The sequence below is a fragment of the Pipra filicauda genome, unplaced genomic scaffold (genome assembly GCF_003945595.2).
Source record: "Pipra filicauda isolate LSUMZ 115617 unplaced genomic scaffold, ASM394559v2 scaffold190_size1978887_pilon, whole genome shotgun sequence".
Lineage (NCBI taxonomy): Eukaryota > Metazoa > Chordata > Aves > Passeriformes > Pipridae > Pipra > Pipra filicauda.
In genome coordinates, this window is record NW_024104299.1 from 1,414,303 (window position 1) to 1,432,606 (window position 18,304).

Genomic DNA, 18,304 nt, shown 5'->3' on the forward strand with positions numbered 1-18,304 from the left:
TTTTAGTAAAAATTTGAATGGTTGCATCTTTAATATATTGTAAGAATTTTTTCTACATTGCTTCTACATCATGCTGGTGCAATTTAAAAAATCAGCAAATTTTACAAGTTAGTGAATTTCTTTCCTTCTCCTCTCCTCTTCCATTTCTGCTTCCTCTTCCTCTTCCTCTCCTCTCCTTTTATTTTTTTCATAAGTAGAAGGAATTAAAAAATACATAAAAAACCAACAACAATTCCTTTGTACAAGCTGTGAGATACCCTTTCAACTCTGTGTTGGGCAGCCGACCCACTGTTCAGAAGCCCAGGAAGCTGCTGCAGACTCTGCCAGTCATCAGATTCAGATTTAAAAAAAACAAATGGCAGTGCTTGTTTGCACTTCTTTTACAAAATTAACTCTGCAGGTGAATCACATAAACAAAGCACCAGTCCCGGCAAATAATGTTGGTATTTAATTTACCCACACTGGGTATTCAGAAATTTGCTCATGTGAGAGAGTGAGTTGTGCCCTTTCTGCACTGTCGCACCAGGGTTGCTGCAGCCTCTCCACTTACTTTTGGGGGCCTGGGGAGTCTGGGGGTGGGGAAGAAGGGATCTGAGACTCAATGCAACTGTAACAGTGCATAAAGAACAGAAATGTTCTTTATGTTCGTCTTTGTGTATGTGTATGTGATACTTTTGTTTGGTTTTCTGATAAAGTTGAGTTCAAGGGGTGTGGGGGGGAGGCTGGTGAGGTGCATTGGTCACTTCTGAGCCCTAGTTCTTGCAGATTCAAATGTCTGTTCCAGGCTGCTGCAAGACATTAAAAATGCAGAGATTTGCTTTTGTAGGGAGGTGTATCTGCCACACAGTCTCATCTGAGGGGCAGATCTCTGGCCACACTGATTAGGGTGAAAGGCTGGAGTGACATACATTACAAACAGCATCTTCCCCGACTCTAGAAATGAAAAAAGTACTGGAGGAAGCAAGACATTTTTTATTCTTTTCACATGAGGGAGGCCCCAGCTCAAGTGTAAGGTTTTGCTTATAGGGAAGAAAAGTCAAACACACTTGGTGGCTTTAGCCAACTTAGTTTTACTTCTTTTGTTTTGGAAAGACTCAGCACATATTTAATATGGCTCCATAGAGCTGACAATCCTCTTTCGCTGATATCTCCAGTCTTCCTTCCTGAGCACCAATTTTCTGAAATGCATTGCTTTGTCTAGCCTGTCACTAATTGAACATTAGTTATTCTAAAAACGTCCTCTTTGTGTCTGAAGGGATTTGGTCTGGCTGTGAAAAACATCCTCCAGCTCTCTCTCTTGGTCTGCCACATTGGCCTGCCAGTGCAGAGCCCAGGCTGTCACTACCCAGGCATCCCACAAAAGATGCTGAAAAGCTGTATAACCTTCATTTCTGAAAATTGCCACAGTCAAAGGGAGGGATGGGAAAGATATTCTGCTTTTCATATAAACGGGATGAGCAGCAAACTTGGTGCTGTAACCTGAATGGTTGCAGCACACCATGACTGGACAAAGAGGCTGCACAGACCTAATCGATGTGCTATCTACAAGAAAAATATTTGAACTGAAGTAGGCCTCTTTAGACACTCTGTTAATGTACAACACACTACATGCACTGGCTGCTGTCCCAGTGACACGGCGAACTAGAAAATGCGCCACTCGGATTCACGTGCTCACGTGTTCCAAGCCAGCCTGAAATTCAAAAGTTCTTTGTAAGCTTCAGTCCAGTGCCCATGACACCTGGTCATCCTCTATAGTCAGAAGGAATACACAAATTCATAGGTATTACCAAAGTTTGGCATCGTGGTTACAGTTGTACTTTAGGACATTTCTTAAAAACTTTTTAAAACCGCAGCCTAAGAAATACATCACTACTTTTTCCCTGTGAAGACCAATCCTGCAGGGCACTCCGGGGAGAAATAGGACTTATACAGGGCTCTATTGTGCTATATGTTCTTTTTCAGGGGTATTTTCATTTCTTTAAAGACATATTTATGGAGTTAAAAAAGCATATCCGCTGATCTTCTCGCTGTAAGGTTTTCCTACATGGTGACAAAAAATGTACTTTGCATTTTTTCAGTTTTCTGAGACCAAAAGAATGCAGTGAAAATCATGAGCTGAAAGACGTACCAAGATACTTAAATTCACTGGAACATAGGCCCCATTCAGAAACATGCTTTTATGAACTCTATAAATATACTTTATACAGAATAAACCATTAACTAGGAGACCATTATTAAAAATAACCTAATATAAACACATTGCAGCTTAGACCAGGGATTTTACTGAATTAGTTCCTAGCTGAATATATGCAGTCATAGGATGCTTTATGTTGGGCAGGAACTTAAAGATTATCTCATTCCAACCTCCCTCCCGCAGACAGGAACACCTTCCGCTAGACCAGGTTGCTCAGGGCCCCATTGAACCTGGCCTTGAACACTTCAAGGGATGGGGCATCCACAACTTCTCTAGACAACCTGTTCCAGTGCTTCACTACCCTCACAGTGAATAATATCTAATATCCTAATATCCTAAATATCTAATCTAAACCTATTCTCTTTCAGTTTAAAGCCACTGTCCCTTGTCCTATCACTATATTTAGAATAAAGTGTAATTTGATTTCAAAATTGGTGTTGATGGAGTGTCCACAATAGTGCTTAACAAATTGCTCCAGCAAGTGAGATGGTCAGAACTTTGCAGTTTACTTAAATCATTTATTATCAGCTCCTATTACTTGAATCCTGTTACATGGGTAAGTTTCTGGTCCTTCTATTCTGACAAAGAGTTCTCATATTTCTGATCTCCGTGTAAGTACTGTAGAGTCATGGAGAGGTGGATGTTGGCAGGGACCTCTGGACATTATCAAGTCCAAGTCCTCTTCTCAAAGCTGCTGCATCAAGGGCTGGTGCCCAGGTCTCAGCCTAGTCCAGCTTTGAATACCTCCAAGGGTAGACAATCCAAAATCTCTCTGTGCTTGATTACCCCAAAGTGAAAAAGTGGGTTTTTTTATGATTAAGGGGAATTTCCTGTGTTTCAGTTTTGCCAATTGCCTCTTGTCCTGTCACAGTCCTGTTAGCACAGAGAAGAGTCTGGCTCGTTCTTCTTTACTTCTCACCACAACTATCAGGTATTTATAAACAATAATACAATGTTCAGTTAATTATTCCCTGTGATCTCAAATTGGTTTTAGAATCCATTTCTTTCCACTTCAATGACTACTGCCTAGCTTCTTCCATTTTGGACAAATTCATTCCCATTTGCAAATGTACATTCATCATCCAGCTTGTCAGCACGTGCAGATTGAGTTGTGGTAGTGGGTTGGTCTCTTCACGTTCGCCATTCTTGGTAAATTGTCATAAGTGAATTTTAATTTTTTCTGTGTTTGAGATTTGCTGAAGTGGTTCAAGTGGAGGACCATAGCAAACTCGTTTAGCTCTTGCTCTGAAGTTCATGTTCCTAGCAGTGTAACAAGTGAGAAGACTGGGAATGGGAAAAGGCAGAGGAAGAAGGGACACTGAATGACTGAATTTAGTCAGGGACTTGGAAGTTCATAATAATTTGCAGTCATTTATTGCTCTTATTTGGTAATTCTATACTAAGAGTAGATTTTACTTGCAAGATCTGGCAAAGAGATGGTTACAACTTATTATTACAGCTTTGTTATTCAAAAGAGAGATTAAGATAGAAATTAATTGACAGTCTACCCACAGTTGCACTTTACAATTCATAATGCAGTACACGAACAGGAACAGTCTATTCTATAAACTTGCTCAGGTTCCATAGATCTATAGATTTAGAATAGACAGGCCAGTGACTCAAGGAAATCCTGCTAAAAGATACTGTAGTCATGGCTCACAAAAGCCCACTGAAGTCACGACCAATAAGTATGAGTCACCTCAGTGCGAGCACCGTGCCCCTGATCATGCACTGGGCTCTTATCTGGCTGCTTTCCTGATAGTGGGAACTTGAGAAGTGCCTTACCTCTCAGGAAAGGTGGTAACTGCTAATATGCAATCTTAGGTTGTTGAACTCAGTCTGAACCCAATTTATTTTTACTTCTGCAGAGAGGACATGAATTATCCTTCTGACACCGGATCTGAGTAAGCAGATGCACTCCGCGTGATCGCGCGCGTTCTATTGCGGGAGGCAGCAGCAGGCTCCAGTGCTTCCTCCCAGCACTCTGTTCCTATATATATTGCTGTGTGGCATGGATGTGCTTACATGGTCATGTGGGAAAATGATTGTGTACCCTGGGGAAAAGCGTGTAGGAGTGAATTCTTCTCAGACAGGAGAGAGTCCGCAGGAGTTCACAGCTGAGAACAACCCTCCGTTGATTAGCCACCATTGTAACACTGTTTACAGTGGGTTTCTATGTTGCCTCTGTTTCCCTCTTAAGAAACAAAACTGCATATTTACCATAGAAACTGTCATGAGCTATGTTAAACAGGAGCATACTTTAGAAAAATCACTAATTTTAGAATGATCATAAATATTTATACCAGACAGACCATAAACAGCACCTTAGAGACCATGCTGTGTTTATATAAACCCCTCTTAATTTAGAAAACGTTGATTTGATAGACTGAGGCAGCCATAGCCAACAAATGTGTATTTGAGAAAACTCCTCTATAGACTCCTGTGACCTAAATTTCCTAATTTGTATAGTATTCAGCTTTTGTTTCTGATTAAAACTACTTTTACAAGTTGCCTACCATATATTTTTCTTTTATAACTCTATATTCATCCTAAGTTCTCACGCTACAAAGTTTGCTCAGATGTAGACATTAAGCTGGCAGCAGAGACTGCTCCCAGTCAAGGAGTTTCTTCCCGAGGCCAGGAGTTTCTTGGTGGGCGTAGGCTCCAGGCTGCAAGCTCTGGGCACCAGGGACCATGCAGGGCTGGGTGGGGAGCACACTGCAGCTCCCATCCTCCTGAGCTGCTGCTGTTGCAGGATAAACCAGCTTATTTATTTACAGAAGTCAAAAAAGTATTTGAATTGTGCATGGTTCAAAAGTACTTCCATAACTAAAACTGTTGTTCTGCTGAAAATTGAGCCCAGCAAAGAATGAGTCTGTTTTACAGGTGGATGGGTGACCTGCTCCTGTCACTGCCTGGTCCCACAGATCCAGTAGAAAGCAGGAAACAAACAGACAAAGGAGGAGGGCAGGGCAAATTTTTTTATGGGGCCTTGTACTTGGATTGACTTAGAGTTGTTGAGAAACCATTATGCTAGAAAGATTTCTCTGAAAGTGTTTCTAAAATTTGATCTTGATCTCAGGCCATGTAAATCTCATTATCTGCCCAGAACAGATGATTGTCTCTGGAAATACATTCTGTCATCCACAGGTTATAATTGCAGTTGGAGGCAACTTTCAGATCTTCTTAACTCAAAAAAATATAATTAAATGTTATTTCTGTTCACAAGAAAACAATGCTGCTGACAATCCTTCTATTTCATTTGCAGTTTGCAATGGATTGTGCAGCAGAGTTATCCACTTCAAATCATCTTTTATTATGATGTCCTTTTCTGATTAAAAGGAGGGGTTACTCGCTTCCCTCATCTGTGAGCAGGTTCCAGGCTCTGGGGTATGGGAAATAAGGGAGCTGCTGAGTTTCAGAATCTGCACCCAAACTACTACTGGATTACTCAGTGATAATTAGATCACATTCCCTAATACGAAAGTATTATTTATCTAAAATTTCCCATCCTGATGCAGAAAACAGGAACCAAGTTGACCAAAAATCTTACTAATGAGAAGTTATTTGCCAAGTTGCCATGTCCCATTAACATGGCGCAGTATTTTATACACTTGCATTACTGTACTTTTTTCCCAAGTTTGAGCCCAGTTTTCTGAAATAAAAGCAATTTCATACAAAATGTGAAGGCATGATGTGAGGAACAGCAGCTGAAGGCTCTGGGTGCACAAATACCATTGCTGCATCTAGTTTTAGTGACATGGATTGTGGGAAAGGGCAACTCTTCTAGAAGGATTTGTGAGTTTTTATGATGGGGGCAAAGTGCAACCGAGCTACAGTATGTTCTGCATTTTTTCTCTGATATCCTGATACTCTTATATCCAGATTATGTTGAACTTTCCTTGGCATGCTCTGTGCCTTCATATTGTATTTTAACAACATTCTTAGCAAATTTACTTAGTTAACCCAAATAAAGCCAAACTCCCAAGAATCTGTTGGGTTTGGTGGTTTGCTGAATCTGTGTTTTTATCAGAATGTTTATTTTGGTGCTGTGCCCATCTGCTAGACCTCTCATTACTTTTTAACTTTATTACTCGTTTGTTGCTGCTCTGCACATAAATCATTGATGGCATCACATGAGTTTGACTGCAACTTTTCTAGATATAACTGGTTTATATGGGATAAATTGAAGTCACTGGGTGAAATGATTCTCTGAATTATTCTGAATGAATTCTTCAGAGAATTACCCAGAAAGATGTTTCTCAAGAAGTGATAAGTTCTGCAGAAGCACTTCCTTACATCTAGCCTAAATCTACCCTATTTTAGTTTAAAACCATTACCCCTTGTCCTGTCACAATAGGCCCTGCTAAGAATTCTGTCCCTATCTTTTTTCTAAACCCCTTTTAGGTACTGAAAGGCCACAATAAGGTCTCCCTGGAGCCTTCTCTTTCTCAAGGTGAACAATCTCAACCCTCTTAGCCTTTCCATCCTGTGACGACCCACCTTTACACTCTGAGCCTCTACACGTCCCTGATTATTTTTGTGGATCTCACATCCCTACATCAAGTCCTCTTAACTAACAGCCCTTGAAAGTCAGCTACACAACCCTAAGTCCTGTTGGTGAGATGAGTATTTTGGATGGATGGCTTAGAGGCAACTGAGCTAGTTGCTGCAAAGAAAGATTTCAGCCTGGAGTAATAGTGATGGCTGTCCTCTATCTTACATCCTCTAAGCAATTGTCTCAAGAGACATGGAGAACTTAAGATTCTATGTAGAAATTAGGCTTTCTTATTTGGGAGGCAGAAGATTCTGCTTGTGTGTGGTTTGCAGTTTGAAATCAAGTTGTTGTATTGAGCATAAAAATGAGTACCTTCTGGCAAGCTCTAACATGGGCATGTGGAACTCAAGCCCAGGACAGAGTGTTTTTAATGCAGCTCCAGAAAGAAAACCTCCCACTGAGCACGGCTGGTGGGCTGGGAATAGGGAAGAATGTCTACCACTGACACTTCTGGCATTTCTCCTCAGCTCTTAAATTACTCTTCTTTTTTTTTTTTCTCCAAGGCTCATTTAGTGGTTCTGAGAGTTATGTTATGACCACTAGATCCCAGAAGCATCCAGAGTCCAGAGGGCAGACTGCGAGGCCTTGTAGCCTTCACTTTTCAAAGATTTAAGGCTAGAAATGCATCTGTCTTTTGACTCTGCTAGGGATTAAAATTGTGGTTCCTTCTCATAATCTTAATATCTATGCTTTTAAACCTATGACCTGACCCTGTATATTTTGGGGACTTGATAGTCTTTGTGCTATAAAGTGGCTGGGCAGAAGATACACACCCCCTTTCCCTGCTCTGTTTGTGAAGCCTTATGTAGCCATGGTTCCCAATAGTCTGCCCATCTGCACTGCCCCTGTAGTCCCACATGTCAGTCTGTGACTCAGACTGACCTCAGGAAAGGTCTAGAGGACAAGCTGGATAATCAGAAATGTGGCCAAAGTGCTCTGTGGACCAACTAAGTCTCCCAGTAACTTCAGGGAGACTGTGCTGCTCAAAGCTGCAATAAAGGAGGGCAGCTCCTCCCCTCACTGTGCTCTTCTTATGCTGGGACCAGATCCAGAAGGTGCAAACCTGACTTAGCACACTTTTGGTTCTCTTCAGCCTCCCTGAAAGTCCCTGGGAAGCTACTGGGGGTACAGTCTCTGCCTGAGATATTTCTTCTTCATTACTCAATTCTGCTGTACACTCACTGCTCAATTATCCAGAATAAGGATGAGGTGGGATAACCTAGATAAAGCAAAAGAATTGTGATATAAAAAATATGTAAATGAGGCTATTAGAACGTACTGTGTGTTCACCTTTGCCATCAGCTCTCTAAAAAGATAAAAGTAGATGAAGCTGTGTTTTAGGTGAGCATAAAATACTTTCTGTTATGAAGGCATAATAAAGGCAGCACCTGAAAGCAGGGCCTGATTAATCCATGACTTGGGTAAGTGTATATATATTTCAGATGATGTTTCATTTTTAAATTAAAAAGAAAACCCTGTTCATTGAAAATGAAGCTGGAACATTGTGGCATCTTCTTGGAAATTTGGTAGTCATGTCCTTATGGAACTCTCTAGTGAAACAAATTTATGAATATATATTTTGCTACATCAGCATCACTGACATCAGAGCAACACATGACTATGCTTTATTTCTTATTAGGGAAAAATATTTTTTGGCATCTTGACTACATTTAAACAAGGTTTAGATACACGTTTCAGTGTAGACTGTGCTTCTAGCCATTGTTAAATGCTCAATAAATCTATCCATATTTGGGAAAAAATGTAACTTATTACACCTAAGAACTGTATAGGAACTCTGCAAAACTGTATACAGAAATTAGCTGTGTTTTTTCTGGAAAAGGCAAATACTGTATACATTTCTGAGAGGGAATCTGCCATTTTCTCCATGAAAATCAGTTTCCTCCAAGTGCGTACAAGTTAACCATTAATCCCTTTATCTCTGCTTCAAGTATTATCAGGGGCATCTGGCAACCTTACTATGCATCCACCTTTCTTTTGAAAGTGAAGGAAGAACCAGAGGTCAAACAACAGGCCCCTTGTTGAAATCCAGTGGAAACTTCATTGCACTGAGGTCCAGATCCAGAAAGGAACTTTAGTATCCAAATCCCTCTGCTCCCCTGATTCCCATTTAGCTGCTGCTAAAGCCCACAGGCAGATGCTGTCTATAGCAGCTTCAGATTCTGTTAGCATTTCACAATTGCCTAGTTCTGGGAGTGCCTGCCCCAAAGGTATCTCAGTTGTGAGAAACCTCAATCCTGTTGCAGGTACGTGGAGGAATACATTCCCCCTGGACATCTTCAGGAATTGCTTGTGCATTTTATCCAAGAGCAATTTAAAAATATTTAAGTGTTCATAGGGCAGGGCAAGACAGGTTGATACTTTAAACAGCGTTAAGACATATTCATTTTTTTATTATATGCAAGGAAGTTTTCTTTTTATGTTGCACAATGGAATATCCTGAAAAAGTTGTTTCCAAGCATTTTCTCTTAGATCTGGAGGGAACATTAGCTCATGGGCAGGAGATGCTCCTAGAAGATATTTTTCAATTTTTCTTGGATGTGAAATGGAATCAAACTGGATGCCTTCCATTGGGGGTAGCTAGTGACAATCCAGAAATGAGAGTGGCTGCACGAGCTCCCTCAGCTTATGCTCCACCTGGCAAATTTGCCATCTAAATTATCCACCATTCTGTGTGGTCTCAGTGAAGTGCTAACACTGAACTGCTGGTGGGGGCATTGACTGGCTTTGTGCACTACGGATGCTTCTCACAGTATGCAGTGCCTGCAATTTGTCAGAGTCCTGGAGGACGGAAACATACTGAGCAGAAAACTCAGTAACTCCATGTGCTTGCAAAAGGCAGCGTTTGCACTTCAGTCCTTAAGAGGCAAAGAGGGAGGAAACAGTGGGGTTATCAGAGCCAAGCTACCAAAAACCCATTTCCATTTAATCTTAGTCTCTCTCTATTGTCCTTTTATCCATCTTTCTCTTTCTTTTATTTAACAGAAATGGGAATCTTAAAAGGAGATATGTAGGTTTTAATTCAGAATTTTAAGGAAAAAAATCAAAAGAGGGGAAAAAACCAAAAGCATCAAGGCATTTGGCAGCACTGATTTAAGAAAAATTTTTGAAGTACAATTAAATAAAATGTAAAATAAGTTATTGAGAGGAGCAAGACTTGACACACATTTTCATATTGGCTAACCTGAATGGTTTCTATAATCATCTAGCTTTCCCAGAGATATTCCTGAAATGTCTTGTTTCCCGTTAGGAAGAGCACAAGCAGTCTCAATTCTGACCGTAAGGAAAAGTTGTTGGATGTTCAAGACCCAGTTACAGTCTTAGCAGCCTTCATGTCTGCTCTCAGATCTGACTCCCCCTGCGCGGCCACAGCACTCTCATTCCACTCGCATCTTTCCCTACTTGGCATTCAGACGGTCTCTTCTGCTTACATTAAAAGCCCAGCACTTGCATTCTGAGATGTCTTCAAAATCTTGTCAGTCTTAAAGTGAATATTTGCAGAATATAACATCTTTATACTAAGCAAACAAATAATGAAATGCAATTTTGTAAAATTTGAACCTCTATAAAATATACTGGTTTTATTAGCATCTGTAAATGCTGTTCAGGGTATTACACAAAACATATTTACGAGACAAGGAAAGATTATCCACTTGGCCTCACAAAGCACTGTGAGGACAGCATGTCATTGCTGTAAAATACTTGTAGGCAAAATATGTTAAGCATTGCATTCTTTAAGCCACAAACTACAAGTTTCTTGTTCTCATGCTGACCCTTTACTGATTCGTCTCATATAAAATATCACGTAATTACCAGGCTCTGTTTGGAAGGGTAGACCAGAAGGGGAATATCCTGTACACAGGGTTAGAGTGCTGGCAGGGCTGTACAGGAATCCTGCAGACTTACATGTCCTGCAGAACAATCTACTCTGTGCAGCTCAGTCCAGTGATGGTTCCCCCTCTGCCCCATAAAGAGCTACTCCCAGCCTTACAGTTTTAAAAAGAAATCAGAAATAGTTACATTTTGGAAGAAATTACTTGGACTTTAGTTTGCTAATTGCTGTAATTTATAACACTAACTAAGCCAATCACACAACTAGCTGCAGTTCCTTTTATGGTATTGGTATGCAGTGCTGTTTTGCTCTTGTTTTAATGGATGTTGCAACATAACCCCATGGTGGATTCATTATATAAATCATATCACTTTTGATCCGACAGTAGATTTTAACTCTGCTAGACTGACATCAGGATGGCACATCTCTGTGACACCTGACTGGTCATCTGCCTCCAGCTCCTTCAGAGCAAGCAGAGTAAGCCAGAAACACATGAGAACTGGCAGTGATTAAAAGGGCAGAACAACTGGAGAATAAGGTTTAATTGCTAGTGCCTTACTTGTGCCAGGATAATACTACGTGCACTGACTCATCAGATTCAAATGATTTCTAACTACAGGGCTGTGTTTTGAGAGAATCGAGAGAAGAACGTTTGACAGTTGACAATGGGAAATTGCTCACAGCACGTAGGCACTATCCCTGCCCTTCCATAGTGCTTCAATTTTCAGTCTAAATATAATGGGATAGGGTATTTCAGACTACTCCAGAAAGCCTTTAGGATAGATATCTATATAATGGCCTGCGACTGTGAAGTGGACCTGATGACTCAGGTATGATGATTTTCCACTGTGATATTGCTACTAAAAGTGTTCTGATAAATCGCTTTCAACTCCTTTACCACTGTCTTTCCTACAGATGACATCTAATTATTGTTGATTCACACTAGCACATACAGCCTGTGAATTCCAGGCAGGGCAGAAGGTGAGAATAGCTTCACTGCAAGTCTGGGAATTGGAGATGCATGAAGAGAAAACTTGCAAGAAGTCCAAGAACAGAGGAAAGTATGATGACAGAATTACTGTGTTGCCTGACCAACAAAGCTGAGAGCTATCTGAGAGAAATCTTAACTATTTACTGCGTGTTCAGTGTAGAGTCAGAAATTCAGCCGGAAATAAAAAAAGAGCTCCTTCTACTTCAGAAGCAGTCTTTGCACTAAGAATATATTCGTTAATTGTGTTTGAAATATTCAAGCCTGCAGAAACATGAAAATGGGTGAAATGGTTTACATCAGCCACACCTCCATCTCCTACTCCACTCCTCCCTAAACAAAATTCAAATTTGATTTGTATCTCTGGCCTTTGCTGAATGAAGGAGTAGAACACCTGTGAAAGAAGTGAGGGATAAAAATATGTGTATTTCTCAGTTATGTTTCCAAATCAGTGAAATTAGCTGGAGGCTCTCAGCACTCATCTCCCCATCACTGGTCCATCTGTCAAATGTAGGAGTAAAATAGATGTCTAAGAGGAAGCAGATGCTGGAAGTACGACTATTTCAGTGTCTCCTTAGAGCAAAGAAAGCACTGAGCAGAAGCACTGAGCTGCAGCCCAGCCATCCCTTACCCAGCCATCCCCTTAACCCTGTGTTTGGAGCTGACTGAGCTCTTCTTGGCAGCCAGCATGGGAAGTGAGGAGCTGCGGCAAGCATTAACGACCGGATGGTGGAAAATATCCAGGGACTTCAGTCCATGTTCTGTCCTTTTCCACTTCTGTGCTTCTTGCCAGTAAGACAGTCACACATTTTCCAATTTTATTGAAGGACAGAGACAATTTGCACCATTATGTGAAGGGAAATCCAAACTGTCTAGGAAACCATGCAGGCTTATGGTGTTGAAAAGGAATGCCCTTTGGAGAACAAAAGATGCTTGAATATAAGGAGCCAAAGTCCAGCAGGACTGGCATTAGTGTAGGAGGAATTGCCCTACAGACACTTCTTCCTTACCAGTGTAGCCGCAAAACCAGCAAATTCATAGTAACATCAAAAGTTATTTGCAGGGGGCCAGAACTCATAATCAATTGGGAAAAAATACCTTCCAAACCACTGTGCAGATTTATCTCCATAAAGGCACATAAATAAATCCTTACATAAATTACTGTAGGAGCTGCATTCTGTTCTGCACAAACTTGTGACTCAGAGCAGGAAAAGCAAGAAGTTGCTCTGACAAAAATTGAAACCGTAAATGAAAAAAAATCCACCACTGTCTCAAGATTTTTTTAAACCTGTGGCAAATGTCCCTCTGCCACCTAAGTCTCAGGTTAAGTACCTATGAATTACACTGCTCTATTTACCAAAAGAACAGTACAAAAATAAAGTTAAAATACTAGGAATTTATTCTGGTTTCTAGTCATGCAAGAGTGGTGTGGCAGCCCTGACGTCTGAGAATATCCTTCAAAAATGTCATGAGAGACCATTTTTATAAGTACTGCTTTGATAGCTAAGCCCTGAGGGTTTAAAAAGTACTCGGTAAACAAGACAAATTGGAAAACAGGTAGAATGGTGTCTGGAAAATGTCTGTAGGCCACTTCAGAAAGCAAGCGCTAGAGCTGTTAATTAGAGCAGAAAAAAACCCACACTTCTTGTTCTCTTTATTGTTTTAAGTAAAGATTTTTAGTTTTGTACAACAGGAACATTCAGTGAAAATCATTGGTTTTTACTATTTTCTCAAACCACTTGATTGCTAACAACTGCAGATATTAATTAAGCTGTAGTCCAATCCTTTACCTGGCCTGTAGACAAAACACTCTCCTCTTGTCTCCTGAAATAACACTTCAACACGTTTCCTTGCCAGCAGTGAGCATTTGATAGGGCCATGATCCACAGCTTCCCTCTCCTCCGGTTGCTCCTGTAGCTCCAGAGGGACTTCTGCCTCTGTCCCATCTGCCATGGGCTCTCTTCTCACACTGCAGCTGCATCCCCTGGGACCTTCTGGCTTTATGTGCAGGTCAAGGACTATTTTTTCTGTTGCTAATCTGAAAACAGGAGGTGACAAATACGCTTTACATTTTTAATTCTTCACGTCAGCAATGCCACTCATTACATCCCAGAGCTGAGAATGCTTTGAAAAGGCTCCCAAGAGGTATAAGCAAACACCAGGGGGGTTAATATAATCCATATGGAAAGGAAGAGGGGGAAATACTTTACATTTGGAATTCACTCTGCTCTTGCTGCCCTAACATAATAATTAACTATAAATATATGTCTTTGCCTAATTATTCCTTGTAAAGACATTGCTGCAATATGTTCACCAATGGCTGAGGAAGGCATTAGTACATACCTCTGAACAATAGTTCCTAAAGCTGCCTTCTTTAAGGAGCTTTTAGCCCAGGGAAGGTGATTGTTGTTTAAAGTGACTGCATAAACCTCTCTTTGTGATTCTGTGATTGACACCCTTCTTTGATTCTGTGATTATCTCCTCATCACTACCATGCTGACAGAAAGTAATTCTTTCCTGTACTACCACAAGAGACAAGAAGGACTACAGAGTGAACAGCTTCTCCTGAACTTGGCTCAGGCGCATGCCCTGGTCATCCTCCCTGAGCTGGCAGGAGTAAGATGTGAGCTCTAATAACCAGCTAGCAAGATGAGATCTTGGAAACACATTTCATCCCTCTCTTTTTCCCCCTCCTGATTAATGGCTGAAGTGTGAGAAGCAGCACAACCTCCTCTGTCAGTTGAGACTATGACTAGATGAGACCTTAACCTGCTCATGCCCAGTGTGTACACTCGTAGCATTTGTATGACATTTTATACTTAAGAAGAAGCATATTTTTCACTGGCTAGAATAAAATGCAATGTTATTTATGTAACTGATGTTGAGAATAATAATATAATACTTGACATTTGCAATCCACTGAAAACAAAAAAATACTGTTTTTCTAATTACTAGCTAGAATGAATATCAGAGTTGAGTTCTTCAGTATGCATCTGCTCATGGATTTTGAAATAGAGGAGCAGACTCTTCACTCATACTCATCACTGAGTTATTGCCTGATGGCTCTCTCTTCCAGCTGAGTAGAAGCACTCTGTACCTATACCCACAACTGTTACTCCAGCACAGGCCCAGCTGCTTCTTCAGTGGTGACTTGACCTTATGCTTTCACATGAGTCAATGCAAAAAGTTGAGCAACTGGTCCCAGTACACCCAGGATGCAAAGATAGGGGCCTGTGAAACACCCCTTTTGTTTTTCTCCAACATGGTAAAGGTTTGATTTGGAAGGGAAGGAATGTAATTCAGTTATTTATCAAGTAACCACCCATTTTCTCAGGTGCTGCTAGTGCAGCCCTAACCCCCCACCCCCAGGCTGACATCAGGCCTGAAGGAGATTTGCTTTAGCAATAACACCTGTCTCTAAAGCATCATTTCCACCTCTTTCTAGTGGGAGTGTTCCTAGCTCTTGTCCTTAGGACCTATGAGTGGTCCTAACCTTCCTATCTCAATTGCTGGGGTCTTCTTTCCATGGGCAGACTTATCCTGTATACTGAGATTATATAATGCCTTGGTGTCCTTCCTGAACAAAAATAATGGCAGACCTCTGAAAGTGATATTGTTCAGAAATTCAGATACCCACGGTCTTTTGGAAGACTATGGCAGGTAAGAAAGGAGGATTTTATAGCCTGATAGAAAAATAAGAAACTCTAGGGCTGGGCAGTTAACATTTCCTGAATTCCCAATGCAGTGCAAAGGGAAATGCTTTTGGTGGTGCAGCTGCTGAGGTGATAGTTACAGACACAGAGACCATAGGTTGGTTCTGACTGTGGAAAGCTGTCTCTTCCAAGGCAAGTGGAGGAGAAAATGTTAGGAGGTCTTCCATCACTCACCTTTGCTAGATGGAGAGTTTGAAGAGTATCAATATTTGACATATGACTGTCACCTGAACACAGAAATTATCTTCTAACTCTACCTATCCAACTCTGCAGCTCCTGTGTGTTTCTGCACTGTACCAGTGTGTGGCCTGATCTTCTTACAGGTAGAGGAGGGGTGACTGGTAATGGTTGTGGCTGAACTCCGAGTTTATGGACAGATCTGTTTTCCTGGGGTCAGTGGATTTGCTATGGTGCTCAGAGCCAAGTCAAAGATGTCTGTGCTGTACCACAACATTCTTGACACCTGACCTGATGGACCTCCAGAGTGTAATTAGCTTTAAATTGAGAACAATAGCTGGGTGTTTTGCTCGGTTGGTTTTTTTGCTTTTTTTGGTGTGTTGTAGTTTTATGTTGGAGCATTGGCGGGTGGGGGGTTGTATATCACTATAAATTCTATTGTAACTGTTGGGCTCAAGTAAGGCAGCTGGATGCCTTGAGAACCTGTGTGTCTCCTGGTTCAATGTCAAATTAGCTCCAGGCAGGAAAAATTGGAGGGAGATTGTGAGTGGGAAAGCAGGAGAAAAAGACAAAGCCTTGTGAAGAAAAATATTTAAAACCCACAAACATACAAACCCAAAAGTCCACACCCAAAAAACCCACCTCATCCTGACCTTTCCCTGGTTTCAGTTAATGACACTTGGTGCATGCTCTGGATTAATCTGTAAAATATTTTCTCAAAGTGATATCAGTAAGAGACATTTTGGGGAAAAAAAAAAAAAAGAGATACCTGCTTTTTGGCATTATAACTTCACAGATTTGACTTTATGGTTAACTATAGTTGTGTGTGTGATTCAGGGATGAGTGGACTATTTAGGGCATGAGTTTTGCTGTGTGAAGGTTTTTGTGTTGTTTTACCATTTCTGCAAGGGAGGGGAATTGCCATGTCACTCCCATTGCAGCCAAGTGTGTAGCAACAGACACTTTTGTAATAAACACAAGCCATAATTTGTGTCAGTAAAGGAAACAAATGGAAAACAAATGAGTTCATGTAACCTCAGGAAAGAAGGAAACAAATGGATTTTAGAACTTAATTGCACCCCCATAAAGACATAAAACAGACCATCACCTTCCATGCTCTCCTAGACATCAATTATAGCCGAACTAGGTCAGGTCAATAGAACGCTGGCGTCTTTTGTCGAGAAATATATGAATTTATAACTTGTTGTAGAGATAACAAATTAGTCTTAGCTGTAAAAAGAAACACATGTTGAATACCTGGAATAGCGATGTAAAATGTGTATGTATGTGATGTAATGAACATGTATGCGATGTCTGAAATAAGTACCAGACACATACACTGTATCGGGGTAGCAGGTCTTGGAGCTAGATTCCCCTGTCACCCAGTGCTGCTTGCTTCTACTATGTAATAAGTTCCAATTTGGAAACTTATTATACCTTGAGACTCTGTTTCTCACACTTTCATCTTTATCCTAAAAGTAAGGTGCTGCAAAAGCATATAAAATACTATGATGACCTGAAATATAAAGAGATAGCTGAGATATTTCCCCAAGAACACCCTTAAAGCAAATAATTTTAATTTTATTCTTTCCCATTTATTTCTTTTACAGTACAGTAAACTGTAGATCAATTTTTTCTCTTGCACCCTTACAGTTTCTGCTATACTGCATTTGACTGCTTGTTTGATACTTACTCGTTTCCCCTGGATCAATTCTGGTTGCCAACTTATTGTATATAACGTTTTTAATGGAGGAAATGCCATCCTTAGAATAAATGGTCAGTGAAGTGCATCACTGATTCAACCTGCCTGGCTGTCATAAGCTTCACAGACAGGCCATCGAGCACTGCAGAAATGAGCCATACATTCCTCAGGCCTTATTGTATGAGACAGATGAAGTCAGCTGAGCAATGAAAAACAGGTACTGAGCTGTGCTAAGCTTTCACTGGTGATGTTGAGGACCCCACCATGAGGCTTTCGTCAGAGATAGCCAGGAGGGATATTTCTGCATCAAGGACAATCCAAAGGTCTAACAGGTTCTTTCCAAACAAGGATGGAAAGTCAAAATATCAATTTTAATGAAATGTGTTATGTAGCCTAGAGAAGGGATGTGGGGAGAAGAGGGAAAGCTGTTCTTTATCCTCAAGCCACTGCAGGCTATTGCAAAAAGAAAGCAATAGTTTTTTCTTCTTCCCTATGTGGAATAAAACAAGAAACTAAGAACTTAATTTCAGATAGGCTAAGACCTCAGGAAACTCTTAGAATAGACAAGGAAAGAATAATCGGAAAGCTTGTGGGGCCTCCATCACTGAAGTGCTGTAAGAACAGGTCAAGTGAATGCCAGCTGGGAAAGGCTGAAGTACAGGTGGTTCTTGAAACAGGAGAGACCCCTTAACAGGATTTAGCACATCCTTACCTTTTTTTATTTTGCCTCACTGCAACATTTTATTCTGGATTACATTTGATTTTAAAGCTCAGAAGTGTCTGAAAGGGATGTGAGTTGTAGCTTTATGTCTATTTAATACTGTAGCATCTACCACATTACCACTAATATACCAGATTTACCATATAAATCATGGTAATTTGCTTAGCTATATATAACTAGAGAAAAAGACATTCACTAATTGCCTGTGAAAATTCTAATTATGTTCTCAGGAAATGTTCATACACTGATCTTCCAGGGTGACAGATCTTTATTCATATAAAATTTTAATTTAATTTTGCATGGAAAAACTAGATCTAGCTTCCCAAAAGCGAGTACAGCTATTAGGAACCCAACTTGAAACACTCATGTTTGAAGAATAAAGTCTGTAAGTACTGTGCCAC